This window comes from Berghia stephanieae, chromosome 4, assembly GCF_034508935.2.
Source record: "Berghia stephanieae isolate SIO BIC M18660-M18661 chromosome 4, UCSD_Bste_1.3, whole genome shotgun sequence".
Classification (NCBI taxonomy): domain Eukaryota; kingdom Metazoa; phylum Mollusca; class Gastropoda; order Nudibranchia; family Aeolidiidae; genus Berghia; species Berghia stephanieae.
Genome location: NC_088363.1, coordinates 63,409,973 through 63,422,233, shown reverse-complemented (window position 1 = coordinate 63,422,233; position 12,261 = coordinate 63,409,973).

Sequence of the window (12,261 nt, the reverse complement as noted above, 5' to 3'; positions counted from 1 at the left end):
GAACTTCGTTGGAGATTCAGATATTATATACATAAAGAAAACAAAATAGACATCGTGTGAAACCATCATTGTACTGGTTTCATTTTGTCAGTTAGGTAAAAGTGAAATAAAAATTAAACGATTGAACTAAGTTACTTTTTGATCGAATCACAAAACAAACAAAAAATTACTCGGATATATTGAATTAAAAAAAAAAGACAGGAAATAAGAAAAAACAAAAACAAAAACAAAACAACAAAGCAAATATGCAGACAAAACAAAACAAAACCAAAAAAAAAACAAAAAAAAAAAACAAAAAAAAAAAAACAGATTTAGAAATCCCAAATAAATCCGCGGAAAAACAAGAGACAAAAAAAAACAAAAACAACAAAAAACAAAAAAAACAAAAACAAAAAACAAACAAAATCAAAACAAACAAAAAACCCCACAAACAACAACCAAACAATAAGAATAACAATCTAACCTCCCAGAAAGCAAAACAAAACAAACAATCCTAATGTATATATATATATATATATATATATATATATATATATATATATATATATATATATATATATAATAAGAAAAAAGACAAAATCAAAATCAAAAAGTAAGAACGTATTATTTTTAAAAGTTGCCTTGTTATTAGAAGCAAGTCTGACTAATCAATTAAAGCTTGTTCATGTTAGATAGAACTTTATTTTCCAGCTCACTTCATGTGTTAATTCTGTCTCTATCTATTCCATGACGTTAACACGAAGGAGCGAAGGAGCGTATTAATTTGATCACCGCCCTATCTTGACACACTAATTAACTAGTGTAATGATTACTACTAAAATAAACATCATCCAGACCAAAGCAGGCAGTGCAGTGAGTCCTGTTAATGATAGTGATGATTCCAAAATGTCCCTATTATTATCATAGTAAGCATAATGGAAATTGAAAATAGACAGATTTCTGACTTGTCACCAAAATTACTAACTCCCCGGCAACACCACCGCAGATTCCCGGGCACGTTTCATTACAATCAGTGTCAGTTTACAAACAGCTCATGCGTGGTCTAAAACCAGGTTCGATCATGTGATTATAAAATCGATATTTATATTTACTATAGTTACGTAGTAATAGGATCGATAAATCGGTGTGAGGTGGAGAGGGATGAAAATGGCCAGATTGTTAACAATTATATTCTGGCTTTTGAATTGTGCGGCTATGCGGTCTTGTGGTATGACATTCGCCTTCGGATCGGAAGGTCCTGGATTCGAGTCCCGCTTGAGCGGTGCATATTTGAGTCTTTAGAAAAGACTCTCTACTCACATTCTCTCATTGTGGTCATGTGTAAAATGAGTAACTGGCGGTTAACAGCGTTGTCTCTATTGAAAAAAAAAAGTATCTCCTAACAGGCGTCATGTCTCGTCCTGAAAATGTTACGGCTTGATGTTCATGTTGGATAGTGACTCCCTATAAAGCGCGTTGAGCACTTTTAGTGGACATTGCACCTTATAAAATCTCAAGTCTTTTTTGTCTCGTCTATTTCATTTAAGAAGAAAAGAACATAAAAAGGAGAAGAAAATTCTCTCCCGCATACAGAGATACAAAAATATAAACATGATTGCTGTTTTGTGCGACAATCGTTATTTGCCTGACTTCCACATTATATACCTACCTCATGATCATCCTAGTCATAATCAGCATCATCATCACCATAATAGGATTCAATAGTCTGATGTCACGTCCGCCCAGCAACCAGCAGCTTGGTTCTAAACAAAGAAAATAGGTACTTTTTATTCTTCATGCTGGCTAGAACTTGTTCACATGTCATGTGATTAGAATGTATAAAAGTCAAAACATGATCAGGTTTATAATGTTCTTCACTTCTGGATAAACTTGTATGCACGTCGGAGAAGTATTTCATAAGGGCATCCGCCTTGTTCCAATATAGTTTAGAACAAGTTACTAAGTTACTATACGCCATTACGAGGGAAGTGACGTCACGACTGCTGAAGCCTACTATCATCTCCATTGTAGTAAACGTCAGATATTGTACATTTTGTACTTATAACCACCAACAATACCTATGCAAATGTATATATTTGATCTTATCAATGTAATAAATAAATACAACAAAACTGTCTTATTCCCCTTTTTACCCATTGCAGTAAATTTCTAAAAGCTATCATATCTTTTTTTATTCTTTCCCAAGTTACTCTCGTTATCTGCTATTATTCTGCTTAATCCCGAACCCTTGAAGTCGCCATATGGTTATTTGTCTTGAATCACAGATAGCCTACTTTGGTCGGAATAAGAAAGGTTATCAAATCTGAATAGAATTCAAGAACAGGTTGATTAATTATGATATCTTGGAATTATATTATATTTTGCTGCCTCTAAACCGTCAAATTCTATTCCGCGGTTATCTCCCTTTGTCCCACCGGGCGGCTGGAAAGCTTTCCCTCTGTGATCCCAGACACAGCCCGATATCCAGGGATAAAAATCTCGTGGCGATTGCCTCTTTGGTCGCTAGGTAACCAAGAAGCGCAGCGCGTGTTGTGACCAAAATGGCAGCCAAACGCTAGGCTTTGCAACCAATCGCAAATATTTCCACTCGGTAAACATCGCGGAAGATATAATAATTCAAGGAGAAAGAAGATAGATTTGAAAACGCGCTTGGTCATTATTAACCCAGTCAATTGAGAATATTAATATTATCTCAAGCAGATAAAAGTACCGACGCCCGGGTCGGTTGAAACAGTTCATAGTCTCAGTCGATAGTGCTTCCCCTTGATCTCTTTCATGTTATAGAATTCGGATAGCTTTGCTCTCTATAATATTATTTGTACTTCCAGTGGACGGACGCAATGCCGAATTCGTCCATTGATTGAATCTATAATGGCTCATACAGTAAAAATAGCAGTCCATTCGATAAAGTAGGCTCTTCATTGTTAGGATGTACACTGACCTGTATGCGTTATCAAAGCGTGTTTGAGCGTGAAAATGGTGAACACTTTAAAAATATGTCTCTAAACAGATGGGAAATCGAACAATTTTGTTCGATCCTTATTCACGTTGAACTCGAAAAAACAAGCAATACAGACTTTAAAGAGAAAAGAAACTCTCCTTTTAAAAGAAAAAACAAAACAAACAAAGAACGTGACATTTTGATGCCATTGAAAATTACTGTTTTTTATTTTATTGAGTCAAAGATCGCATTCAAGTTTAATGTCAAGCAAAACTCCATTACGTTTAAAGCAACAACAACCTGACATTTTGTTATGCAACAACACGCGCGTTATAGATATCAAATCAATTTAGGAAAAAAAAGATATATTTCATTGACCCATGCATTCATGCCCATCAGTTAATGCCTTAAATGTCGAATAAATATGTCGTGACTATTTAAATGATTTTTAAAAATGTTTATCTATAGTTTAGAAAAAAAAAATTCTCGGTATTGCAATTTTCTATTGAAAAATTACTTAAGAATAGTAGTCAGGTAAAATAATCTGACACGGACAATGACGTTTAAAAAAAAAAAAAGAAAAGAAAAGGAGTCAATTAATTTTACTACATTCTCACACTAACGACATAATGTGTGGGTTAACGAAATGTTACTTTTAAGTCTTCGTGCAAATTTGATCTGTATGTAAAATTTCGAACTCTTTGGATTTCATAGAGAATTTGGGATATTGCGTTTGTGAGCTTTCCACGTTGCCACATGCACAATTATCCACAAGTTTACCGGTAAAAAAAGTCTTGACAAAATTAATGATCTAGCGTTGACACAGCAATTCCAAACGTTTGTTTTCAACAAAAGAAACACATTTCACCACTTGTTCATTTTACAAGTGGATAACAAAAGCAAGGAAAAAGAACATGTCGTTTTCTTCCTAGGATCGCCAAAGCTCGAAAGCGTTTCGAAGATGAGATATAGACAATAAATCTTGGTCAAGTTAGGCAAACCCGAGGGAACATTTTTCTACTAGAAGTTTTAGACATCTAAAACGGTGATGATGTCATCAAAGCGGTATAAATTTATATGTACAGAAGATCATCGAACTAGGCAGGAAGAATCACAATTTATATATATCAACCATCAGCAGAGATGGGCAAAGTACCATTTGTAAATCCTACGTAGTAGGGAAGTAATCTCCATTTTCCAGGAACTATCTGGTTTTCAAAAGACTGAATAGAGACGCTGAATAAGAGCCGTCAGACTGAGATTGTAATGATAAGGGCCTGGTTTTTAAATAAAAACATCAAAAAGAAATCGTGAGCACAATATTGCACAATATTCACTGAATGGGTTCGAAGCACCTTACAATGGGTCCCAAACTAACTTCAACTCTATACCCGTTTGACGAGACATGGCTCCTGTAAGGCGCTTTAATTATTTTTCCTTATGATAGATAAAACGTTGTTACTTGACTGTTTCTAGTTTTACACCTGACAATGTTGAAAAGATATGATTAGAGTCATTTTCAAGGAGATTTGGTTATTCACTGCCAACAACGAACGGTACTCGAACCATCGACCTCGATGTCACAAGGCGAATGCCATACCACTCCAAGCCGTAAAATGTCTAATTGCAGCTGCTCTATTCAACAAAAGTTTGCTGACTTTGCAGACGCAGTCGCATTGCCAACCCCGCCCCCCCCCCCCCCCCAAAAAAAAAAAAAACAAACAAAAAAAAAAAACAACAAAAAAACAAAAAAAACAAAACAAAAAACAAACAAACAAAAAAATAAATAAATAAAAAAAAAAACAAAACAAACAAAAACAAAAAACAAAAATATTCCAGAGACTCAGTGTGTGGTGATTGAAAAAGGAGATAAGATTGCAGGAAGGTATTTTCTTGGTGGTTCTATAGTCCGCCAATAACGTGGTTGTGTACTCGCTTCACACGTGATCGATCCTGGTTGAAGTCGATATATTTTTTACCCTCCTTTCCATCAGGCAATGATTGGGTAGCTGGTTGGATCCTGTAAGCTACTTTGAGATATACAAGCGTCCTATCAGAGAGGAAGCATGCAATTATGAGCATCCGTTGAACGCAATAGAAACGGGGTTAAATTCTAGCTCCGTGGGACATATGACTCTGAAGGACTACTTTAATTAGTGTGGAACAGCATCAGTGACACCCAAAGACTGCTGCCCACATTTATTTGAAAGAGCAAAGTATTATGATGTAAGAAATTAGTCTTTTCATTTTGATTTCTTTTATGTGGCTTTGTACATTAGAGAAGTACTCAATTTTTTTTTCTATTGCCACTGTCGAAATCCATATTATGTGATCCACCGCCTCGATTCGGGATTATGTCTGGGTGAACTGGATTCTAAAAATTGAATCTTAAGTGGAAAAAGTTTAGAGAAACGAAATTTTAGACTTATGGTATGTACGAATAGTTTATGGAGCAACAATCATCATTCCTCTTGATGGGGAATATGAATGCAAATAAAATTGCATAACTTAAAACTCACAGTTTTTAGAATTGGGTTCACCGCTACTTGAGAAGGTGATTTTCAAAACCTATTCAATCACATCTAGATGGAAATAAGATAACACTCTCCTCCAATATCACATCTTTGGTATCAACACGAAAAAGTCTATCTTTCTAAATTATCAGGGTATTGTTCTATGAAGCAAACAAGACAAGTATTTCCTCTTTAACTTATTAAATATGATTCATTTAGGCTTTTGTGAGCACAGGAGCACAATGTTTGCTTTAGTAATTAGATAACAATGTCTGCATTTTAAAGACATCCATTGTCAGAGCTTTTGTAAGAGAAGTTCCCGGGGTTTTTCCTACTTCTGAGCGTTCTCTCTAGTCTCATTTATTAGCAATCTACAGTCTCTTCCGGAGGGTCGAGTTCATTTCGTCTTTATCAACACTATTAGTTCTGGATTTTCATTGTCAGCGGTCTCTCGAGAGAGTTTTATGGACTGTGGGAATAGAAAATATCTCAAATCAAATAGTTACGTCATCAAAGTGAAGGCCAGACGAGAGTTATAATGAGAAAGATGTTGGTAATAATAAGAAATCTGATCTATTGATAAAAGTCCCTAATTTATGTTTGTTTTGATAACAAGAGAATAGTTTGGTTCTGCGCAAGAAGGATATGATAGCCAATGTCAATATTAGCAGATTAATGATGGCCCTGAAAATAAATTCCCTCTCATTCTTTCGTCCTTTTTATGTGCAGAGAAATATGCGGTATCGACTCATGTGTGTTGACATTGGGATGGAGAGGGTCAATTTAATCTATTTTAAATACTGGACAAAAGCCACTTTTATGGTCGTGTGGAATTTTTGGCGTGGGCTTGATAAACTCTATTCATGTGAGAACAAGAAATATGATGATATAATCGGATATTGTGTTCTACACAATAATTTCGAGTTGACCAAAGCGAGGCGACCATTTCAAAGTGCGACTTCACAATTATATTTATTATTATACTGGATTTAAGACAGGGGAGGGCAAATCCGCCGTTTTTGTGAAGGCTGTGTTAAGTTGGAAACTTTATTTAGACAATATATCTGGTTTTGTTTTATTTTTTTTATGATTATTATTATTATTATTATTATTATTATTATTATTATTATTATTATTATTATTATTATTATTATTATTAGTAGTAGTAGTAGTAGTAGTAGTAGTAGTAGTTGTATTATTATTATTATTATTATTATTATTATTATTATTGTTATTATTATTATTATTATTATTATTATTATTATTAGTAGTAGTAGTAGTAGTAGTAGTAGTAGTAGTAGTAGTAGTAGTAGTAGTAGTAGTAGTTGTTGTATTATCATTATTATTATTATTATTATTATTATTATTATTATTATTATTATTATTACTTTTAATACTATAATCATTTTCATTATTACAGTCATCATCATTATCATCGTAATTACTTTTTTTTATTTTTGTCATTATTTATTCTCTTTTTTTCATTACAGTTGTTGGGAACATAATACGCAGCTTGCCAAAATTATGCAAGGGGGAAAGAAAAAGCAGTACAAAAAATATCAAGAAATATTGATATTATGAAGATTATAATTTCTGATGACATTTAATTGTCAATCTGCAAAAAATAAATCCTTCCACATGTTTGTTTTTATGGGAATATCCAGAAGAAAAGAAAGAAAACCCATCATGTTTTGTAACAAAAAATTATGTGGCTACTTACTTCTGCCCATCACTCACGGAGGAGGACTGCAGTAAGCAATTGTCCTCTAACCTGAGATGACTTTCCCCAGTTTTTCCTAGGTGGATCTATTTGCTTTGTATTTGCAGCAACGTCACATCATTTGTTAATTCACCTTAACAACACATTATCTCCTTCGTCTGTAGTGTTTCATTCATCCTGTTTTGTTGATGAAGGGGTATCCCGAAGCGTCAAAATTATCTGTTTTCGTTTATTAAATCGAAGCTCAAATTCAATTTTACATTGTTATTTATTTTTTCGAGCTTAGAGCAGCAACAGTTATAGTATGATTATGTGAGCGCATCTAAAGATAAAAAGCATTGGTATTTAACCTAAATATTTAAGTAGGAGGTTTCCTATCCATATTTAAATTTCATTAACATTTTTATCACATTCCTACCCAGAAATATTTTCTCCCAAGAAAATCCTAGAATATTTTTAGCCTTAGACACATTAGTATTACATCACCATACAAAAGCAAATAAAAGGATTCCCTTTTCTCAGAGGCTTAGCCGAGCTACATATCGGAGAGAGGCCTGAACAAACATCTCTAGTACAGGATAGAGTAGGGGGGAAATCCCATGCGGACTCAAGAGATAAGAAGAAGACAAAAGACAAGCACCTAAAAGATCCTCGCAACTGAAAAAGGAGGGAAAGAGGAGACGACTAAACGCCATAAATCCACAGTCAAATATTTTGACAGTGACCTTTACTCTGACAATACGGGGACGACTCTTCAATGGTCAAGAAAGGTGGTTTGATGACAGGACAGTGTATGTGGACACTGTGTCTGTTCTTTCTGACTAGGGTCCACTTGAAGACCATCTAGACAATGAAGAGGTTGCTTATGACATAGGTGGTGATTAATTGTTCATTGATCGGAGATCTTAGGTTTGAATCTCGATTGAGACGCTGGAAATTTCACGTGATCTCAGAATTACCGTTATCTACTGTGGGGTAAAAACCATTATAGTATTATATGAGAGCAATTTTAAAGGCTTGCTCTATCTATGACGTCATTTATCATTGCACTTTTCAGCAATTAGCGATTTTGCTGAAAGTGTCCAATTGAAAAGATTGAAGTTGCAGTTGCAATGCTTTTTCATGGCATGAGATTCAACAAATTTACTATTTAAACCTATAAAAATATTTAACAAGAAGCCACCACCAGTCGCTTCAATAAAGGCATGATGTAGGATCCTGATGGAGACTGAAAAACCCAATTGACTGAGACGTCCTAAATAGAAATATAATGCGAGGGAGGGGATGTTGCGATCGGAGAACTCAAAACATTCATTAAAGTAAGTCAGACTTAGATAAGTCGCACGAATTTGCTAGAAACAAAATAAAAATTGTCTTCTTTCATCTTAAAGCTATAGAGTGTTGTCGATTTTCGACAAATTGGTCTTTTATTTTGAACAACAATGAATATAACATCTTAAAAAAGAATAAAATACCTAAAACGGGACTCAAAACACTTCCTTTGTCAACAATAAAAACCATTAAAACAGTCAATATTTTTTAAAGTCCACTGCTTCTAACATCTTAATATTAACTATGAATTGTGCAGAGACTGTTCTAAAAGCTTATAATTTTCAGTTAAAGCTTCTTTTAGTATTTGTAAATTAAAAGTGAATCAAATATTGTCAAGACTCCCGATGTTCTTAGCGTCCAAAAGATTTGTCTCAACGTAATGAAACCAATCGAAGATCAATAATTTTAGGTGTCCAATGCTGGCAGGCAGATCGTCGGGCTGTTTAAAAAAAATCGTGGATATCATTATGGCAAGATCACAATTTGATCCGCTAAAATCCTACGGCGTCTGCAGTGCTATCTCAAGAATATAATATACCTGGTCTAAGTAAGATCATCATCAATTTACTCTCGATGTCAGGTACTTTCTTATTGAAATGTTCCCAACCGATTGGTAATACTACTACTACTACTACTACTACTACTACTACTACTACTACTACTACTACTACTACTACTACTACTACTACTATTACTACTACTACTACTACTACTACTACTACTACTACTACTACTACTACTACTACTACTACTACTACTACTACTACTACTACTACTACTACTACTACTATAATACTACTACAACAACAACTACTACTACTAATACCACTACTACTACTACTACTACTACTTCTACTACTACTACTACTACTACTACTACTACTACTACTACTACTACTACTACTACTACTAGTAGTAGTAGTAGTAGTACTACTACTACTACTACTACTACTACTACTACTACTACTACTACTACTACTACTACTACTACTACTTCCACTACTAGTACTACAAATAAGCATAGTTGTAAAAATAATAGTAGTATATTATAGAAGTAGTAATAGTATTATTATTATCATTATCATTATTATTATTATTATTATTATTATTATTATTATTATTATTATTATTATTATTATTATTTAGCAGCAGCAGCAGTAGTAGTAGTAGTAGTAGTAGTAGTAGTAGTAGTAGTAGTAGTAGTAGTAGTAGTAGTAGTAGTAGTAGTAGTAGAAGTAGTAGTGGTAGTAGTAGTAGTAGTAGTAGTAGTAGTACTAGTAGTAGTAGTAGTCGTCGTCGTAGTAGTAGTAGTACTCATAGTAATAGTAGTAGTAGTAATATTAGTAGTAGATTTAGTGGTCGTAGTCGCTACGTAGTAGTAGTAGTAGCAGTAGTAGCAGTAGGAGTAGTAGTAGTAGTAGTAGTAGTAGTAGTAGTAGTAGTAGTAGTAGTAGTAGTAGTAGTAGTATTCGAAGAAGAAGAAGAAGAAGAAGAAGAAGAAGAAGAAGAAGAAGAAGAAGAAGAAGAAGAAGAAGAAGAAGAAGAAGAAGAAGAAGAAGAAGAAGAAGAAGAAGAAGTAGCTGTAGTAGTAGTAGTAGTAGTAGTAGTAGTAGTAGTAGTAGTAGTAGTAGTAGTAATAGTAGTAATAAAAGTAGTAGTAGTAGTAGTAGTAGTAGTAGTAGTAGTAGTAGTAGTAGTAGTAGTAGTAGTAATAGTAGTAGTAGTAGTAGTAGTAATAATAATACTAGTAGTAATCGTAGCAGTAGTTTTAGTGGTCGTAGTCGTAGTCGTAGTCGATTATTATTATTACTATTATTATTATATTATTATTATTATTATTATTATTATTATTATTATTATTATTATTATTATTGTTATTATTGTTATTATTATTATTATTATTGTTATTATTATTATTATTATTATTATTATTATTATTATTATTATTATTATTGTTATTATTATTATTATTATTATTATTATTATTATTATTATTATTAGTAGTAGTAGTAGTAGTAGTAGTAGTTATGGTGGTATTAGCAGTATGTAATATGTAATAGTACATGTTCCATAAGGCCCTTCAAGTTATCTCCCTGCCTGTATTGTTAAAGGGACAGATGCTGGTCCTCCACAAAGTGCTTTCCACCAGCTCTTATAGACTTAACCACTCATACACCATCGGATGGACAGAGACACTTTAAAAAAATACTCGTTAAGTTTTGCCATTATTCGAGACTGATCCCTTTACATCGAGTACTCTACTTACTGGGCATTCTTCAAATATTACTCATGGCATATACCAGTATTGTTTCTAAATATTTGAATGTTTTTACTTTGCTTAGTGTTGTTCCATTTATTTGGATGGCACATATTAGAATCTTTTTTTTCTTCGAGACGTCCATGGTTTTAATTTTACATTTGTTTACGCCAAAACCCATTTGGCGGGGGGGGGGGGGGGGGGGGGGGGGGGGGGGGGGGGGTTGGAACTTTCCTCAACATCTTTGTTTAGCAGTAGTTGAAGATCTTTCTCGTTTTCTGCAATCAAAGTTGTATCTTATGTTGTTTATGATTTGTCCATTTAATTTCACTCCGGGTATGTCTTTTATTTTCATCATTATTATCTCTGTGTGAAACACGCAGCCTTACCTGACCTCTCTTTTTATTGATTGGAATTTGCTAATATCGTTAGTCTCATTGCTGATGCTTGTTCCCAATATAATTTTTGGATTATCATTAATGAAAGGTTCAGGTGAAGTTGATAGCAGGATAAGAAAGTCAAAAGCAGCTATCCAAAAGATGCATATTCAGAAAAAAACATTGCCCAACCTCTGAAAATGAGACTATTCCAATAATACATAGAACCCTACTGCCGTTGTTTTAAAAAACATAGTATATGCAATGTTAACAAAATAGCACATATTGTGTTCTTTAATAAAAACGGCAGCACTTGGACCATGACCTCAGAGATAATTAAAAGTCGTGAGCAGTTGAAATGTGTTTTCTGAGAAGAATGCTCCGTATTCCATGGACATATAAAAAGAGAGACGAGGAGGTCCTGAAAGAGGCTGGGTGTATTAGAAAAGTAGTTGGCACAATACGTAAAAGACAGGCAAAATTCCTAGGTCATGTGATGAGAAGAAAGGACCTGGAAAAAACTGAGTGTGATCGGAAAGTTAACAGGAAAGAAAGTACCCTGGAAGACAGAGAGCGAAAATGATGGATTCCCTAACAGACTGGCTGTGAACGGAAAGAAACAACACTATCAAAGGGACAGAAAATCAGAGAGGAGTGGAGAGCCATGACAACGCAAACAAACACGGCACAATATGATGCTGATGATACTCAATAGGTACTCAATATTTTATTCATAATTTGGCGTCTCTTTTTGCTTTTTTATATTACAACTTTTGCTTTTATATAGCGCAATATCTACTAAACTCGCTCAAAGCGCTTTACAAGGGGTCCACAGCTTCTAGCAGCTTAGTATCACATTTACAAGGGGTCCCTAGACAACAGCAACACTTAACATCCAGGAGGTTACACGACGCCTGTTAGGTGATATTACTTTTTTTTCCGACAGTTTACGGCCAGGTACTCATTTTACACCTGGGTAGGGAGAGAATTTGAGTAAGGAGTCTTTTCCAATGAGTCAACTACGTGCCGCCCAGAGAGGGACTAGGACCATAGACCGTACGATCCGAAGGCGAGTATCATACCACAAAATCACATTGGCGCTCCCCCCCCCCCCCCTTCTC